This window comes from Zerene cesonia, chromosome 16 (assembly GCF_012273895.1).
Source record: "Zerene cesonia ecotype Mississippi chromosome 16, Zerene_cesonia_1.1, whole genome shotgun sequence".
Lineage (NCBI taxonomy): Eukaryota > Metazoa > Arthropoda > Insecta > Lepidoptera > Pieridae > Zerene > Zerene cesonia.
The window spans coordinates 5,187,497-5,205,003 of record NC_052117.1 but is presented as its reverse complement, the minus strand read 5'-3'; the positions used below and the strand labels follow the sequence as shown (position 1 = coordinate 5,205,003).

At 31.3% G+C, this 17,507-nt stretch overlaps 1 protein-coding gene across 1 annotated transcript in view; it reads left to right on the top strand.

The window, feature by feature from the left end:
- The first annotated feature begins 674 nt into the window (after positions 1–674).
- LOC119832901 (activating transcription factor 3) overlaps positions 675–17,507 on the top strand; it is a 43,617-nt gene continuing 26,784 nt past the window's right edge. The window contains exon 1 of the mRNA XM_038356720.1: positions 675–1,168. The gene's annotated coding sequence lies outside the window, so the exon portion shown is untranslated. The remainder of the gene's footprint in view (positions 1,169–17,507) is intronic.

The following is a 17,507-nucleotide window of genomic DNA, read 5'->3' as shown; positions in this document are numbered from 1 at the left end:
AAAATGACATTGACCCATTAGTTTTAATTAATGGTTAAATTGGACGTTACATGGACTATAAATAGAGTTCGAAATTATACACCATAATAACATAAATACTAAAGTTTTTAATTCACTTTAACGAAAGTACACTGATAATTAACAGTAACCTGCAATCTAATAATGTAACAATAATGATAGAGAAACGTAACAATAACTTTGATAGTATGTGTGTCTTCGTAAATTAGTTATTCACATCACATTGTCATGATATTTATTTTACCAACAAAAACCGCCGTAATACAAGATTATCAAATTAAGAAGCTATTTTTATAATAATTTATATATATCTTATAACTCTACACAAGATAGAGCTAAAATTTCCGTCTTAAAATTATTAATGTGCCTTCTATATATATAACTTACTTAATTATCTAAGCTCGATAATGATCGTCGCTTATTATTAATTGATAATTGTAAGATTTCGTACGTATCAGTTAAGTTATCAAAAGTTTCGGTTAATCGCGAATTGAATTGACTTCGGTAAGTAATCCGTCAATGAAGTGCTCACCAATGCGCGCAAAATATGGCGTATAAATGCTTACATTCTATTGGTCAATAATGACGCGATGGCTATTTTGGGATCGAGCGAGAATGCGCGCGCCGAGGCTCGTACATGTGTTGAGTGAGAACAGGTCGCGCGCATGTGTGCGTGTGTTGTTGAGCCGCGCTCTCTGTTTATCGCGTGGTACTGTGGCCGGCGAGCGCCTCGCACTCACGTGCGTTTCGCGAACTCCGAGTTTTCCGGCGGCTGCCGATTTACATTAGCGTTCTATGGTGTTTTTCAACAGTTTATTGGTGCTAATTCGTGCCGGGCGTTAGGAAAACATTAGAGAGTCCTTTTATTAGCTCGCGTTTTGTCGGTGTGGCATATAAATATTATAGTTGTTTTCGGCGGATGCGATGAATAAATTTTGCAAATCGAGTCTGTGTGCCGAAAAGAAGAATCGTGATAGCTATGTTTTGATCGGTCGGAGTGGTGTGCCGGGCGGGTTGGATGCGATTCGACTTGCTCTCATCCTGACATCTTCAAGATTTCGGTGCCTTTTGGACTGCGACTTTGTAGCACATAAGGACATTGGAGTGAAAACCACACAGTACTCTCACGCTATACCCGGCGTATATTAAGGTATGACCTTGATGCCAAAACACATGTAAATTCCGTCCAACTAATGCGATCCTTATCGCTTTCCATTTCCTTTACTTGAATGTGTGTTTTTACCTTTGTATTTTTATCAGTGTAGTTTCTCTTTAAATATCGAACCCAATAAGATTCCAATTAGCTTTAGCATATATTGTAAAAAGACGTTCACGCTTAGGTACTGGTACCATTTCCTGATCATATCACTAAATAAGTGTTTACTCTTAGTTTTGATGATATTTTAATGATGCATGTGTCGCTCTAGTCATTCATTACGGTTGAAATCTAATGCACTTTTAATTACTATCTTAATTGTTGCTACGACGCTCATGTGAAGGTTTATCTTGCCCTTATTAGCCTCTACATAGTCGTTATTTGTACCAGTTTTAAAATTATAGAGCACTTTTAGATAGACTTTTATGTAAATGATACATGTTATGAGAGTAGAGTTTTCAGTTTTTGTAGAGACTCGGTAACAATATTGTAACTTACATAATATAGCGCCCGTATGTAGAGTCAGTGAAAATTGGATGAGCAAAAATATAAGCCAACGATTTATTTTGCATTAACTTTTAAAAATAATAGATATTATATTACACATAAATATGAATTAATCACGCGATGCCAGTGTCAATTGGAGCTTCATGAAAGTGTTAGGACATGACAGAATTAACATCGTTGTACATATAATTAGATTGACGTTCTGAGATATAAAATCTTAACTTTCTTCATCCAAATCATTTAGTTAACAAATATCAGTTTTATAAACAAATAATCATACATACACTTGAATCGGACCTTGCTTGAAAAACCACATTATTCCAATATTCGAGAAGGTTCCAAAAGATCATCTCTTGCATATTCTGCTTCGCTAACTCAAAGCCTCAAAAGACGATCTTCAACGGATTAAGATTTACATATTCTATATTCTAGACTAATGAACAGTATACCCGTACCGGATCAATAATTCCAGTTTCCATCGGTCTTTTTTACAAGCATTCTCAATTCAATATCGGACGTGAATAATGGTATTACGTTTGTTACAGTAGTGAATAACGTTCATGTAATGTCAGTAACGGAATCATATCCTGAATATATTATGTAATGGTTATCTCGCTTTTTATCTCCAGTTTTTGTGAATCAAAACCATTACATAATGTTTCTGTAACATGTACTAGAACTTTCTTGAAGTTAGGGATATTTATTATTGTTTTTTTTAATTTACAAAATTTGCTATTGTATTTTGGTAGGAATTTAAGGTTTATATTGATAAATTTTCGACGTTCACAATATTTTAAAAGCAATGCTAAGAAATGATCTAAGTGATACATATTTTATTTTCTTTTAAAATTAACATTAATCGATAAATCGTTTCAAAAATCAAAACACGAATAAATTATCATAACACATTATATACTGGTATAATATGCCGGTTTTATGCCATCTCTGGCCCGCGGATTATATTTATACAGCGGGCGCGTTTAAAAATTGTTTAAATCTCAAGTCAAGTCAGTTTATTCTAAATACCATTACAGCCGCTAAACAGATAGAAATGTTGTTTTTAAAAAAGCATATAAAATATTCCAAAAACTAAATATATCAAAAACAACATAATCAATATCTAGCACAACAATAAATTCAATTATATTTAACTAGTAATGGCACTTCATGGTCCCTATTTTACATACAACACTCAACATTACTGCAATGTATTCTTCTAAATACTTTTTAACATTAAAATAACTATATTTTCACTAAATAAAAAAGCTAAAAGCACACGAGTAACGTTTTATGAATGGGCCGACGTGACGCCTCCACAAACTGTTTTATTCTCGTTTAGCAACGACCGGCACCAAAATAATTGTTTTAACACTGCACCGAATGTCCTCGGGACGACACAATTTAATAAAGGCCGTTTATTTAACACCATTTTATAATACACATAACTTAAATAGGACAAGTTTGAGGTATTCTGAAAGTTCTACAAAAATAACAGTACATAAGAAGGGTTTTATAACAAAATACTAAAAATATTTTCATATTCGTGTAACAAGAGTTAGTCTATGCACATTTATGAAATGCACTCTAATGTTTATGTCAATAGAAGTCGAACAATGTAAACAATCTTTTAAATAAACGAACGACTTCATATCAACACAAGATTCGAATGAATAAAATTCTTTAAATTGTTACCCTTTTCAACACTAACTAAATAACATAGATGCGCTTTGGATATCTTAAACATTAAAGACGATGATACTTATTTAAAAACATCTCGCTTAAGGTATGCGAGCATAATTAGTTCAGTATTAATTGTAGTAAATCATAACCATATCACACATAAATCGCTAACATTGTTCATTGCTTTGTCCTTATTTTCAACGTTGAATACATGTTACTGTTCACGTATTTACTTAACTTCAAAATTAATTTCAATGCCATAGATCGTACGTGGTATGAATATAATTTAATAAAACGATACTAGGTACGACTATTAAACGTATCTTCATATCGTCAAAGATAAACGATAAGCAAAGCTTTAAAATGCAAGAAACATGCAAGGGCGTGTAAAGGGACATTATGCAACGAGAACTCGCATAAAATGTAAATAAAACGGGACTTACAAGTTATTGCAAAGTCGCATTACAGATATTTTACTGTATGCCATATTGTACTTAACATTAAGAATATATTCTTGATAAGCGTGGCACACATGAATCGGACAAGGCCTCCACACATATGAATGGATGTTAATTATGTGTTTGTTTATAGCCAACCCACACATGTTAACACCCGCACACATAGACGGTTCAAACACGGCGTGCATAATGAGCCTTCACATTTAAACTGTTGCTGATTAGAAACTAAAACGAAGAATCGTGGACATTGAAGTATGACATTCCCTAAAATTTAACATAATGAATACAAAAACAATAAGAAAGATTCTTTGTTCTCGAACAAAAAATAATGTTTAAATCTTATTTAGAGCGACGTTCTAGAAAACTTTGAGGAATTGTTACTAAAACTTAAAACGTGACTGAATGCACTGTACTTTTATAATAAAATAGAGCTCGTGTTACCTTCACACATACGCATTTGGTACTTTAGAATTATGAACACAAACTTTTGTTATTTTTTATCGAAATAACACTTAATCACTTCCTACAGCTCAAAGGGCGGAAGTAATGCGTTTAGAAAAATAATAAATTAACGTTACTCGTGTTAATACGATTCGTTTTGGTGCCCTTGGTGTAAGGTCAATTTATCCGACGATCTGGGAGGGACCCAGCAACGGGCCTATTACGAAACGTCGTAGCATTAATTCACTGTTTGCGTTTTTCTTGTATATTCTGTTGAAAAACTTCTCGAGTGGCTCTTTCGAGTGAGTATCGAAGGACAAATGTCAACTATGCCGTAAATTGTAATCACAGCGTAACCTTTGTGTTAACAAATAATTCATATTTATAATTGTATGTCATTTTTCGTGTGTACTTCGTTATATGGATGTGTTTTTTATTACCTTTTGTTTACATGTGCTTAGGAAAATTCTAATGCATATGAGAATGTAGTATTGTTTAGATATAAACGATGCGATGGCATGTCACATCTGAAGTAAACAATTCAATGTTCACGCTTGATAGACATTGTATTAAATAGTCTGTGTTTGTATGATATCGCTGCCAAAATATAATATTGCAGACAGCGGTAGTTGTAAACAATAAATGTTGAAGGTCTTGTTACGTCTGCCTGAAACATTATATTCCATATATTTTGTGTTATTTACTTCATAATTTGATTTTATTGCTTTAAGGTTAATATTATTGTTAAAAAGGTACATGCGATAAAAATGGTAGATATCGTGCATAAAATAAGCGTCAGAATATACCCAGAGGTCTAACACAGCCATGCTCTATCTATTTATTCTACGAACTATTCATGTATATAAAACTATAAATAGTATATGACTATATAATTAATTATACTGTTGAAAAATACGTCAACCTTCTATTACCGTATGCAATGGGAAAAATATTTAATGTTTATACTTAATATTTAATATTTAGCCTTCATTTATTATATATATTATATAATAGATACCAAACAATATACTCTATTTACTCTTCAGACCTAAATATCAAGTGATTCACAGTAATATTTATGCTATACGTAGATGATAAATAGAATGCAATATAGTATGTGTACATCCTGGTGTATAATTAATTAAACATCTTTAATCGACGACATGACTGATTTGCTTTTAAATGCAATATTTTACCACTATTGCGATTAACATATAATGTTAAAATTAAATCGACTTGATAATCTTGAACGTTTTTAATTTTACTTTGTTCAGAAATATTCCAATTGAGACAAGAATTAATAAGCCTTTGCTAAGAAGGGATGTCGCATGAATATGACTATCAAGAGGAATATATTTCATTACATGATCAGTATAAATACACATAGAATACGAGATTGGATAACCACACCGTATGATAACTAAAATAAAATACGCCGATAAATCCTCATGTATATTGCACTCAAAATCGGGTGCAGTTCATCGCAATATTATCTCGATTTACCGCATTTAGCCTCCTCAGATAACACTTGGTTTCTTATAATCTAAGAAGGTTGTATTCATTTTCAAATGTTAACATTTCTTATCTTTTTTGCTACAAGGATATTATAAAAAGTATCAAAATAAAATTTCACCAATATGTTATCTTATAGGTATCAGTTCTACTTTAGAAAAGTAGATATGAAAAGACTAGTGATAAAGATACTATACAGATGTGTAGGTACTATGGAGCTATAGTTTTATGTTTTTAGCCCAAGACAGACACAAAAAATTTAGAATATAATATTTCGATGAAAGTCTAGTTTTCAATAAAATATAGCAATAAATTTGTCGTCAAGCTTTTCACATTTATACAATAAAATTTAATTATCATTAAAACAGTGCATTGAAAATATAAATACTCGTAAATAGGTTATAATTAGAAATAGCTAAGAAATTATGCGCTGTTTTTTACATCTTGCGGTTTGTAATCAGCTTTATTATTTTATTCATAAATTCAAACTTCATTGTTACCACCGATATCACGGAATATTATTTATTACTGAGCGTGTTAAGTTAAGCGCATAATCTTAATTAAACCACTAAAGATTATTTTTATCTTGAAAATTTGCACTTACGAATGGTCGAGGCGTCTTTGCTTGACCTGCTTGAGATCGCAAATATTGGCCTAGTGACTGTAAATACCTCTACCCGTGAGATCGTTTGCTCGGTTTTATATGGATGTTACTTAAGGAACGTGATTTAATCAAAGTTTGCTGTTTTTCATGGTAGTAAATTGGCCGCGTCATAAGCCACACAAATAACTCTTTTTACGTACTTGTGTTCTGTGCAGGTTTTAAATTTGTTTTTGCGTCGATTGTAAATACTTTCTATGCGTTAGTTTTTAATGATTTGCTTCGAATAGTTGCAAGTAATTATTTCTTGTATTTGTTCCTGTGCGCGACTGTGGATGGACCCTTCGTATATTATAATTTTGCCTAGCGATTAATTGACTTTGATTTTAAATGTTATACATTAATGGATATTTATGCAAAAAAAAACCGTTTTCTCTTTAAGGGTAGAAAGCATCGAGTATTTCAATCACCGGCATTTATCATTTCCTATGGATTTAATTCTTAAATGTATATTATTATTATATATTATTGCAAAATTTAATCACAAAAAAAATCAATAAGGAAAAAATACTTGCTATATATAAGAACAAAAAGGATACAGGGCGTTTACTTACAGATAATAAACTCTTTTCTAATCAGATTGATAGGAAACAATACTTTAACATAATAAAACATTGTAAAATAAGTCATCATCCCCATATAATAATAGTTCTGCATATATATTTATGACTATGTATCGAACAAATTTATCTAGGTACTGCGATTTGGGGCTTATCATTTTCACAATATGTATACAGTTAATTTTATCTCCTTTACTTGTCTACCTTCTTTTATAACAACTATCTGAATTTTTACTACCCATGCGATTTCCCATTCCAATAATTGTTCAAAGTGGATAATGCATTTCTGGCATTATCTGCATATCTATATTATAAGAATTACACATTCAACAAGTTTTATGTATTTAGTATTGCTAACCAAGTATAATGAAGACCACTAGACGAAATACGGTGTTAAAACGGTCGTTAAATTAAAATTTCAAATTAAATCACAAATAATCAGATCCTGCGTGACCCAATAAGACCATAATCAGGTCACAGGTCGGTCTAGGAATGCCAACTGTTTGACGCCTCCATTCATCGACATTAGCCTTGCGAGCTATTTAGGCGTATTTCAATCTTGTTTGTTCGCGTGTTAGCATGTCCTTTTCGTATGTTTGCACTAACATAAATTAACGCTGGGATATGTAAACTGTTTGCTATTTACTTATAATTGAATATAGGAAATCATAACTTCCTTGTCGTTAATGATATTAAAAATTGAGAGTGATACAGTATCATCTTTCTATGTTAAATTCTTACATGTACCCAAGTTTAATATTATACAGATTTGGTTTTTAAAAATTGCCATAAATAATCATTATACCTAGCTCTATATATGGCTGTAATGAATTTTATATTAATTTACATATAAAATACATAATTACTGAAACATTTAATATACACAATTTTAATATATAATCTCCATTGTTAAAAGGTAAGCTTGTTTCCAGCTTGCATAATGAATGTTTAAATATATCCGAGACAATAATATCCTTAGTAAGTTATGCAGTTAAGGTGAACCATACACCTATAGGTATATCTCCAATTTATTACTGTAATTACGAATCATTGAAATGAATACCTTTGATAGCAATTGACTTTATTGTATACCTATTATTTATGTTTTGTTATGTCTAAGAACCGCCTAGATAATTTACATTAAATGTTTTACCTCTAGCCTCGCACTGCGTAAATTCATTCGGCTTCATTGCAAAAACTTATCGAGTATATGTTTGTTTTAATCAACGTATAATTAACACTTTAATCATTGTTGCAGTCAAAAGCAATATGATTTGTTGAAATTGATGTGGCACTACAATATAATATTCACACCTATTTACAACCATAGACAAATAAATACCTACGTATTATTAAAATATTTATAGGCGTAGCTTTTATGCAATCAGTGTCAATTACTCATACGCCTACACGTTTTATCTGACTAATTCGACAAAAAAAATCTTGGTCCGATAACAAACACGCTAATTAAATTGTGCAATGAACGCCCAAATTACACTCGAATTCTGAAAACTGCAAATCGGCCCCGAAATTTAATTTGACGTTCGCTAAATCTCATACAGTTCGTGTTTCAAGGATTGTAGGTTGAGTCGTGCAAGTGGGTCGTTCGATGGCGACTATAGAGATAAAAACAGCCTCCACGTATCAGGTCGTTAATTCTTTAATTATCTCGCTGCATCGCATCAAAAGAACCGACGGAGAAATCTAGGCGCGAATGCTAATAGTTCTAGTACGTTGACTGTTCTTAAAAGGGCATTAATGATGTGGTGTTGGCATAATGACTCTCAACCACAATTAATGAATCGATGAACTCACTAAGAAATTTCACTGCAAGGTATTGCTAATAAATACATAAAGCGTAGATACGTTAAATATTGAATATTTTACTATATATTTTATGAGATAGCCTTTACGCGTAAAAATTATAATCAATGCTCTCATTAACTTCGAAACATGTAATGGCATGTTTATAAATTAGTTGAATGACTAAGAGGCAGCCTATATTTACGTGCAGTATTCTGTATTACAATGATAAAGCTCAGGTCAGCTGTATAGGTTGAGATATCACACATATCGCGAGAGCTCAATAACAATTTGTCGGATGGATTGCGAGGGTTGCCAATTAATTGTCAATCAAAATGTTATTTTAATACATGCGTCTAAAGTACTTAATTTATTGCCCAACTACTTGAAGTCGTATTGTAGAATATTTCCTTCTTCAGATAGTGCTTTCCCATAATATTACCTTCGGTATGTTCATGCGTGAGCATATAAGAGTTACCTAACACTTTCTACATATTAAGGTAGGAGTTGGGAATGTCTTTTAATTTCGCTTTATCGTGGCATAGAAATATACTTATATGGCTGTTGTAAAAACATGAAGATAATTTATCAACATTTATATTTTTTATCTTGTATGTTTATGGAAAAGCGCAGCCCTGTTCCTCCCAGTGATAACGACAATGCGGCGTCTTTGATGCGATGCACACTCGCAAGAGAGGTTTTATCTATGTTTACTAGGTTGTTCTATTTTTAATACAATATTCGTGTACCCACTCGTTACTCTTTTAATCATATCATTGTACCTATTCAATTTATTATAATTCATTTGTTATGACACAATAAAAAACTTCAGAAACAAATAAAATGGTTTACATATTTTATTCGATTAATTTATTTGAATTCGTTGTATTATAATTGCTCAATTTATAGATATTTTATGTGTAACTAGAATCAATAACATTTCATTATTCACTGCAATTGTGCACAATTCAATAGCGGTCAAAGATTTTTATAATGCTATTTCAATTAAGATTTTCGATATTCTACATAACGGCCAATTTGACCTTTTAATAATTATGTCTGCTTTGATTGCTTTTAATTAGGCCAAGCTAAGGCGTGGCTGTATAAGTTCATAAAACTCAGACGCATTACCAAAACTTTACAAATAACCTTGATTTAACCTAGCCTCGTACCATACTTTGCAGATGCTTATCAAAAAATCTTTTAACACTTTCAACATCCAATTCTTCACAAATTATTTTTTATTAATATTTAGAATCATGAATTGACTGACCTATGGAATAAAGAGGCTATACTGCTTAGTAAAGCAAAAACACACTTTGAACATAAAAAAATATTTCACAAGTAATAAGATACTAAATAAAAAAAAGGTAAATACTCGAAATTCCTCTTACAAAGATCGTTGTTGCGTGTCGAAACAGACGGTGTCCTTACTTCGTTTATTTAAATGCTGCACATTTCGCAGAGTTTTAATGAATCCAAAATAACGTATAAAATAAATATTTCCACAGCACATAATTCGTTTTAAAGTATGTAGCGTGTATATTATATATTATACACATGTGAACAAATAAAAACTGTTAATATTATAAAACAGGTCTGTCATGAGTACATAATGTAACGATTTTGAAGTGAAATGATTCCATTTCAATTGCCATTTCATTCTAGTGTTTATTTATGGTACTTTGATATAAAAAAAAAAACTATTATACTGATTTTGTAGTAAGTACTATTATTAAAACTATAAGCTGAGTTTGAGATAAATTGTATTCGTACCATTTAATATACTACGTATAACCTCATACTTGACATAACTAAATATATATTTTTACTATAATCATACAAAAGATTAAATAATCATATTGTACTAATGTCAAAATAATATTTTATTACGTACAGCTGTGACTAATCACAAACGCATGAACCGTCATGCGTTTGTATTAGACATACTTTTTATTTTCATTTACATGAAGGTTGTGTTATCAAATAAAAATATCTCTGATAATACTTCCTCATTGTGTTGGTCTTCACAAATGTCGAAAGTTGAAGATCAAATATTATACATTTTTTGTATTAAACGGTTAATTTGAATATTGTTTATCTAGAGGGAGTATGATGGCTAGCCCTGAAGTTGTTATGACAACTCGGAGTTTAATTCATTAACTATTCTCCTGGGAGAGCTACTTTATGTACTCTAATACCTCAGAGGCACGCTATTTGACGAACTCATTTTCGTGTTACCAATTAAATTTTTATTTATTTGCTCTAGTTAGAAGCCGTTACGTAGGATGAGTTATACTTTTTCCAGTCACAAATTTCAGCAATAAATTTTTATCTCTATTAGTGACTAAACGAGACTTTTATTGCGTTTTAGTCTATATTACAAATAACTATATTAGTATGTCACTTTAATATCAAAAAAATCCTGTTCTTGCTACATGCATATAGGTGAATTTCATTCTCACACTTTCACTTTGAATGTGGGAGTCGAGCATGCTTCGGCAAAAATTGGGCCTCCAGTACTACACCTCCACAGAAACCGGCGTAAATTAGTAGCGTGCTACTACTGTGTTTCGTACGGTGAATGAGGTAGCCGGAGGCCCGTTTCCTTTTTCTGATCCTTCCCAGTCCATTCCTCCTTACGAGTTGTCAATTCTTTCCTTATCCCATTACCCTTAAACGCGGGCAGCAGATTCGCCACTGCAGATGTTCATGGGCAGTGATGATCGCTTACCATCAGACAAACCACCAAGCTCAGTTGCCCGCTACGACAAAAAAACTTCTCGAATTTTCCAGTCCATTCCTTTATTCCCGTTGTCAACACTTTCTTCATACTTTATCTCTTAAAAGTGGGCAACACAATTGAAGAGGCAAATCTCTGCAAATGTACATCGGTGGTGATGATGGCCATCGATCAGGCGAATCACCTCTCACCAATCAATTCGGTTATCCGCTCATAATAAAAACATAATATATATTTCTTGGTACAGTTGCATACACTTATCACATCGAAGCGTCAAATTGGTTCTTAGAATTTCAGTCACGCGTGATGTTCTCGATTTTATTGCATTAGAGCTATATCATTTGAATGTTACTTTGTCAACAATCCCATATGTTAGGTTCGAAAGAATTAAGATGTGAAGGCTTAGCTAAAAGGCTTGTTAGTGTTTATTTCAACTCCCCATTATGCATCCAAATAATTCGATTAGTTGACAATATCTAAGTATAAACAGTTTTGGTTATATTTCAAATAACACAGCGATAAACATGTATCCGTGGAAAAAATCAGCTTTTTTGCTTTGCGAAATTAGATAAATTCTAAAAATATATAAACATTTTAAGACCCTTTTTACCTATGAAAACGTGCCAATATAAATAACTGAATGGCATTTCATTAATTTATTCCTCTATCTTACTGATATGTAATTAGTTAATATAATAATAGGCGATAAACGCTTTCTGAAAGAAAGAAGGAGCTAGTACAATAATATAAAAACACATAAAAGCTAATTTTGTGGTGAAACATCGGCGTAAAAAGTTCCAATGACAGGAAAATGATCAATTTAATAAGAAAACATTGCACACATGTCCGATGTTACATAAAACAGAAATACCGAGGCCTTGAGCTATTATTTAATTTTAATGTGTATCGGGTGTGAACGCCTGGCGGTCTGACACGTGAAGGCGTGGTGTTCCAATAAACAGCTAAGTGAAATTTTGGGCAAACGAATTTTACATGCTTTAATGTAGTAAATTTGTTTTTCGTCCTGACATACTGAACTCTCTATTAGTAAAACATGTAATACAGAGTATGATTTGGTAAACTGTTCCTTTTCTTTACGCCAAATAGAAATGCATTAGTAAGTACATAGCAGAGGAATTAAAGATATTTTTAGTTACTCAATAACAGCGGTAATTTATACATCATTTTGATTAGTTGTTTGTTGACCGATGTTATGTCTATCCGACATATGTACTATCCAAACAACTTGTAAAAATTTAAATTCAAATTATAATTATCTGCGAAAATGTAGTTACAAATTATACATTACAATATTATGTGCCTAATAGATTCTACCCATAGTTTAGGCGTGCAAATATTAAAAATCGAAAATTTAATAAAAAATTTTGTTGATAATATAAAGAACAAAGATACAATTTAATTATTTTTTTTTTTCTACAAAGGGCAAGTAGAGATAACAATATACCAGGAAACGGTAAACAATTAATCATTATCAAAGTTCATTAAGAAAACATTATCTAATATAGTATTATGCGAAAATGTACGAATGATAAGATAAAAATTCAATTTATAACACATATGAAATAATTATAGAATTTTATTATAGGTATATTATCTAACAACAGCTGGAAGCATGCCAGACAGTTAGAAGCACGATTGTTTACAAAAAATTTTCTTGTAGGTATACCGCTCGTATAATGCCTGTTCATCAAATTCCGAGTATAATCATTTATATATAGTATAGAGATATATTAGTATTATCTACAACATACTTATATTCTATAAAGATTGCACTCGAAAAAGTTTCTATTAAAAATAACTAAATTCATAAAAAGAAGCAAAAAAATCATATTGGAGCGAATTTAAATTACATCTTTGCAATAATAACTAATCACGGCATAGACTGACATACCATTTCGCACGTTCTTTATATTAAATCAATCATATCAACTGTAGAATTACACTTAAAATACCGCGATAATTAGTTGTACTTTATAAGATTAAAATCACTATGGATTCATTCGACGCATACTTTATTTATCATGCACTTAAGAAATGTATTTATGTACGAAATATGTATGTTTGGGTTTACGTTTTTGAGTCAAACAACTAAAAAAGATTGTCTAGGTATTGTTTATACTGGATTTCTTTGTTATATATTTGTTCGTCATGAATGTATTCTTAGTCCGGACTTGGCCAGTGTTTATTTGCTATAAATAGAACACAGTAATCGGATATTTAGTATTACAAAATAATAGATTATTACAAACGAAGATAAAGAACGTAAAATATTACAACATAATATATAACATCAATGAAATTCTGAGCGTTAGACACTTAGTTCCGGTCCATATGAACATTGGCTTGCGTCCAAGTAAAGGTGTGAACTAACATCTCGGAATGGGTAAACACTAATTATCTAAAATATGAAATAAATATTGGAACGGAGTTTCGCATTTTTGCAAAGGTCATAAAGTGTAAACTTGCATAAATGCTTTTGCTATGTAATTATCGTGGGTTGCACGGTCACACTGTGATTAATTTGAAAATACTATTATTTCATATCACTACTAAACAATCATTTAAAATTACAGTAATCGTCCAACTATTGATGTGTATTTAGTAGTATTTATAGGCAACTTAATTTCTGTTAGTATGTAAGAATTTATAGAATACTAGCTGCGCCCCGCGGTTTCACCCGCGTATGTCCGTATCCCGTAGGAATATTGGGATAAAAAGTTGCCTATATGTTATTCCAGTTGTCCAGCTGTCTACGTACCAAATTTCATTAGTAGGATATGGTTTCTTGTTTCATTTTAATATAAAAAACCTTTTCATTTAGAATGCGTCTCTCCTAAAAGTGGATGGGAATCCCTATAATTATATATTATATCAGTATCTATTCATGTATGTAGTTGTCTGATCATTGTAAAATCAATTTTAAGAGGTTGTATAAATAACATATGTTCAAAGCGTTTATCAATGATAATTATAGTTTTATGATCAAAAGTGTGATGTGAAGATAAAAATTGTAGAAACAATTACCACGTCGATTGTTCTATCCGACCTCGAATATTCACCCTGCCTCCCGGCTTTGTTCACACTCATTAACAATTGAATGCAAATTAATTAATCAATTCATGTTATATAAGACGCTGGATGAATGGACAAGTACTGGGTTTTTGTAAGCCTTGAACGTAGAATGATAAATAGTTGCTATATTTAAAAATTCTGTGATACGGATAGATTATTTAGATTGACCTTTTATGACTTGATGGTGGAATGACTTTCAAAACAACTTTATGGATTTGTATGGTCCTCTTTTATTTATATTGTACAGTGAAAAACCAGGTCTGTGAGTAAGTAAAACGTTGATTGTTACGGTAAAGAATAAATATATGGTGCTTTGAATGTCATGTTGGGTTCACAATTCAATGTAAAATATGTATGTTTCTATGCTTGTTTAAGTAATAACTATCATTACCTTTACTTTTCAGTTCTATAAATTTAATGGCAAAAAACATGAACTGGACCGGACCAAGTCACGTGTATATGTCTGACTGTTCGCCCGTGGTACATATATATATACTGAGTGACACGGGCTATACGGGCTATAGCCCGTGTCACTCAGTGAAGTTGTATCTTTCCAACGGTGAAATAATTACTGAAATCGGTCCAGCAGTTTTCGCTTGAAAACGTTACAAACATACAAAAATATAAAACTTTCCACTTTATAATATTAGCGTAGATATAGGTTTAAAACTATTGAGGTTTATTTTTGGCACGTCAAACATATATGATATGTATACTATTCCCTCATTATTGTCAAATAACAAACACAATACAGACTAATGGTGAATTTTGATTTGAATTTTGACGGATTTCCCATGTCAGATACAGATTGCGGGCGTCTTGCCAATTATGAAATTGGGTCGATACGGTTCGTACGTTCTGTAAAAAAAATTATAATTACATACGTCGATTAATACGCTTCATATTCATTTCAGACGTAAAAACACTGATTTACTTTTTTATTTTCTATGCAAATATATCGTTTGGAGAAAAGTCACAGTAGGTACATAAACGGGTCTCTAATAAATTCAATATGAGTGTAAGTGATCTTAAATCAATATTTATATACGTGTTTTAACCGATGAAGAGTGAAAGATATGACAGGCGTTAGTTAAGCTTGTCAATGTCCATCGACACCTTATTGAAACACCAATAATACGTTTCTGATGAAAGATCATTGAACGCTCTGGATAAACTTATTTTTATATCGTAGAATAATAAGTAACGATTATTTTTTTTATGTAGGCATAAATTGATAACATGTCATGTCATAATATTACGATTTATTAGTAGGTTTTCTTACAGTCCTACATACTTTTAATGAATAGTTTAAGAAAATGAAAAACGATTTATATTTAAGAACATTAATAGATAGATTGTACCACAATAATAGTATTGTGGTTATATTATTATATATTTAATGGACTATAGAATCATCAAAATCCTGATTTCAAAGTTATACTGATTTAAACGCTATGCAGATTTAATTTATACAAGCGATCTTAAAGAGTTTGAAAGCTATTCTGTGTTTTATTGCGGCGTCGCACTGACGCGAAATAAGGGAACGCACACATAAGTACTTCTTATAGGATAACATCACATACACTATTCATTAGTTGTAAATTTTCATCTGACGGGTTAGATATCATTTTGTCCAGACTTCTTTCCATTCACAATCCATATAACATAGATTTAATAAATCAAAAATGTTACTAATGAAATGCGGTATATTACACAAAATTTTTACGCACGAAATATTTTAACTGTAAAGAAATCGCGTGTATAACAATGCGGGTTTGACCTTACACTCTCAGACAGACTACATAATATTTTCAGCCTATATTAACCGATAACAGAAAGTTGCGTGGCGTTGTACACTAAATCACACCTACTCCATTTCGCTCACGTTTCTGTGTTAACATGATTTATTTTGTTTTTTCTCCCAGCAATCCATTAGCACTGAAATGGCTTATATTTCTCTATGAAAATATTCCTACCGCGGCGGGCGATCTGCCAGGCACGAATAATACGAATTAGTGTAAAATATACGTAATAAACCGACGTTATTGACTATTTCGCTAATAAATGTGTTTTAATTAATTATTGTGTTGCTACGGAAATTATTTACAATTCTATTGAGTACCTAATTAATTGTTCAATTAAAACCGATGGATGAAATTGAAGTCTGACGATTTACATACATTTTAATGTAACTTAATAAAATTTTAAAATGCTATAGACACAAGAGAACTTACAATGAATATCGAACGATGGCGTCCGTTAGAAAGCTTGTGGTTCATTTCATCTTTATATTAGGTAAAACATTGTTTTTTTCGGATGTAATTTTTCATAAATATGAATGAAAAGAAAAGTGTAAAATATAACCCTTTTTTAATACATCCAATTGTAAGAAGAATTAGTCTCAATATTTTTTTATTTAAACTGGTACGATCTTCAAGTCACTTTTTTAATTAGAACCTATTTTAATATAAGTATCAAGTTTAAAAAGCATTCATTAAATGTAAATGTAAATTCCATGTACTTTTCTTAAGTCCTACGAACAAAAATAAGTAAACAAATTTGGTATTCAAACGTAATAAATATAAATACATCTTAGTCTGATTTTACTAAGAACAGACTTGTATGTTATTTCTATTGAAAGCAAATAATGCATTTTTAATTTTCGCATGCATTGAGTTCCTTAAGTATATAATAAGAATGTGCTAAGTCAATTGAATGCCAACGCTTATTATTACAATAGTTTTTCAAAGACAGGTGCTTAGATAATTTGCTTACATCAATTATATGAAGTTATAATCTCTAGTGGATTCATTGAACTCTTAGACATTTCAGAGTAACTGTAATATTAAATGTAAAATCGAATCCATTTTATGTG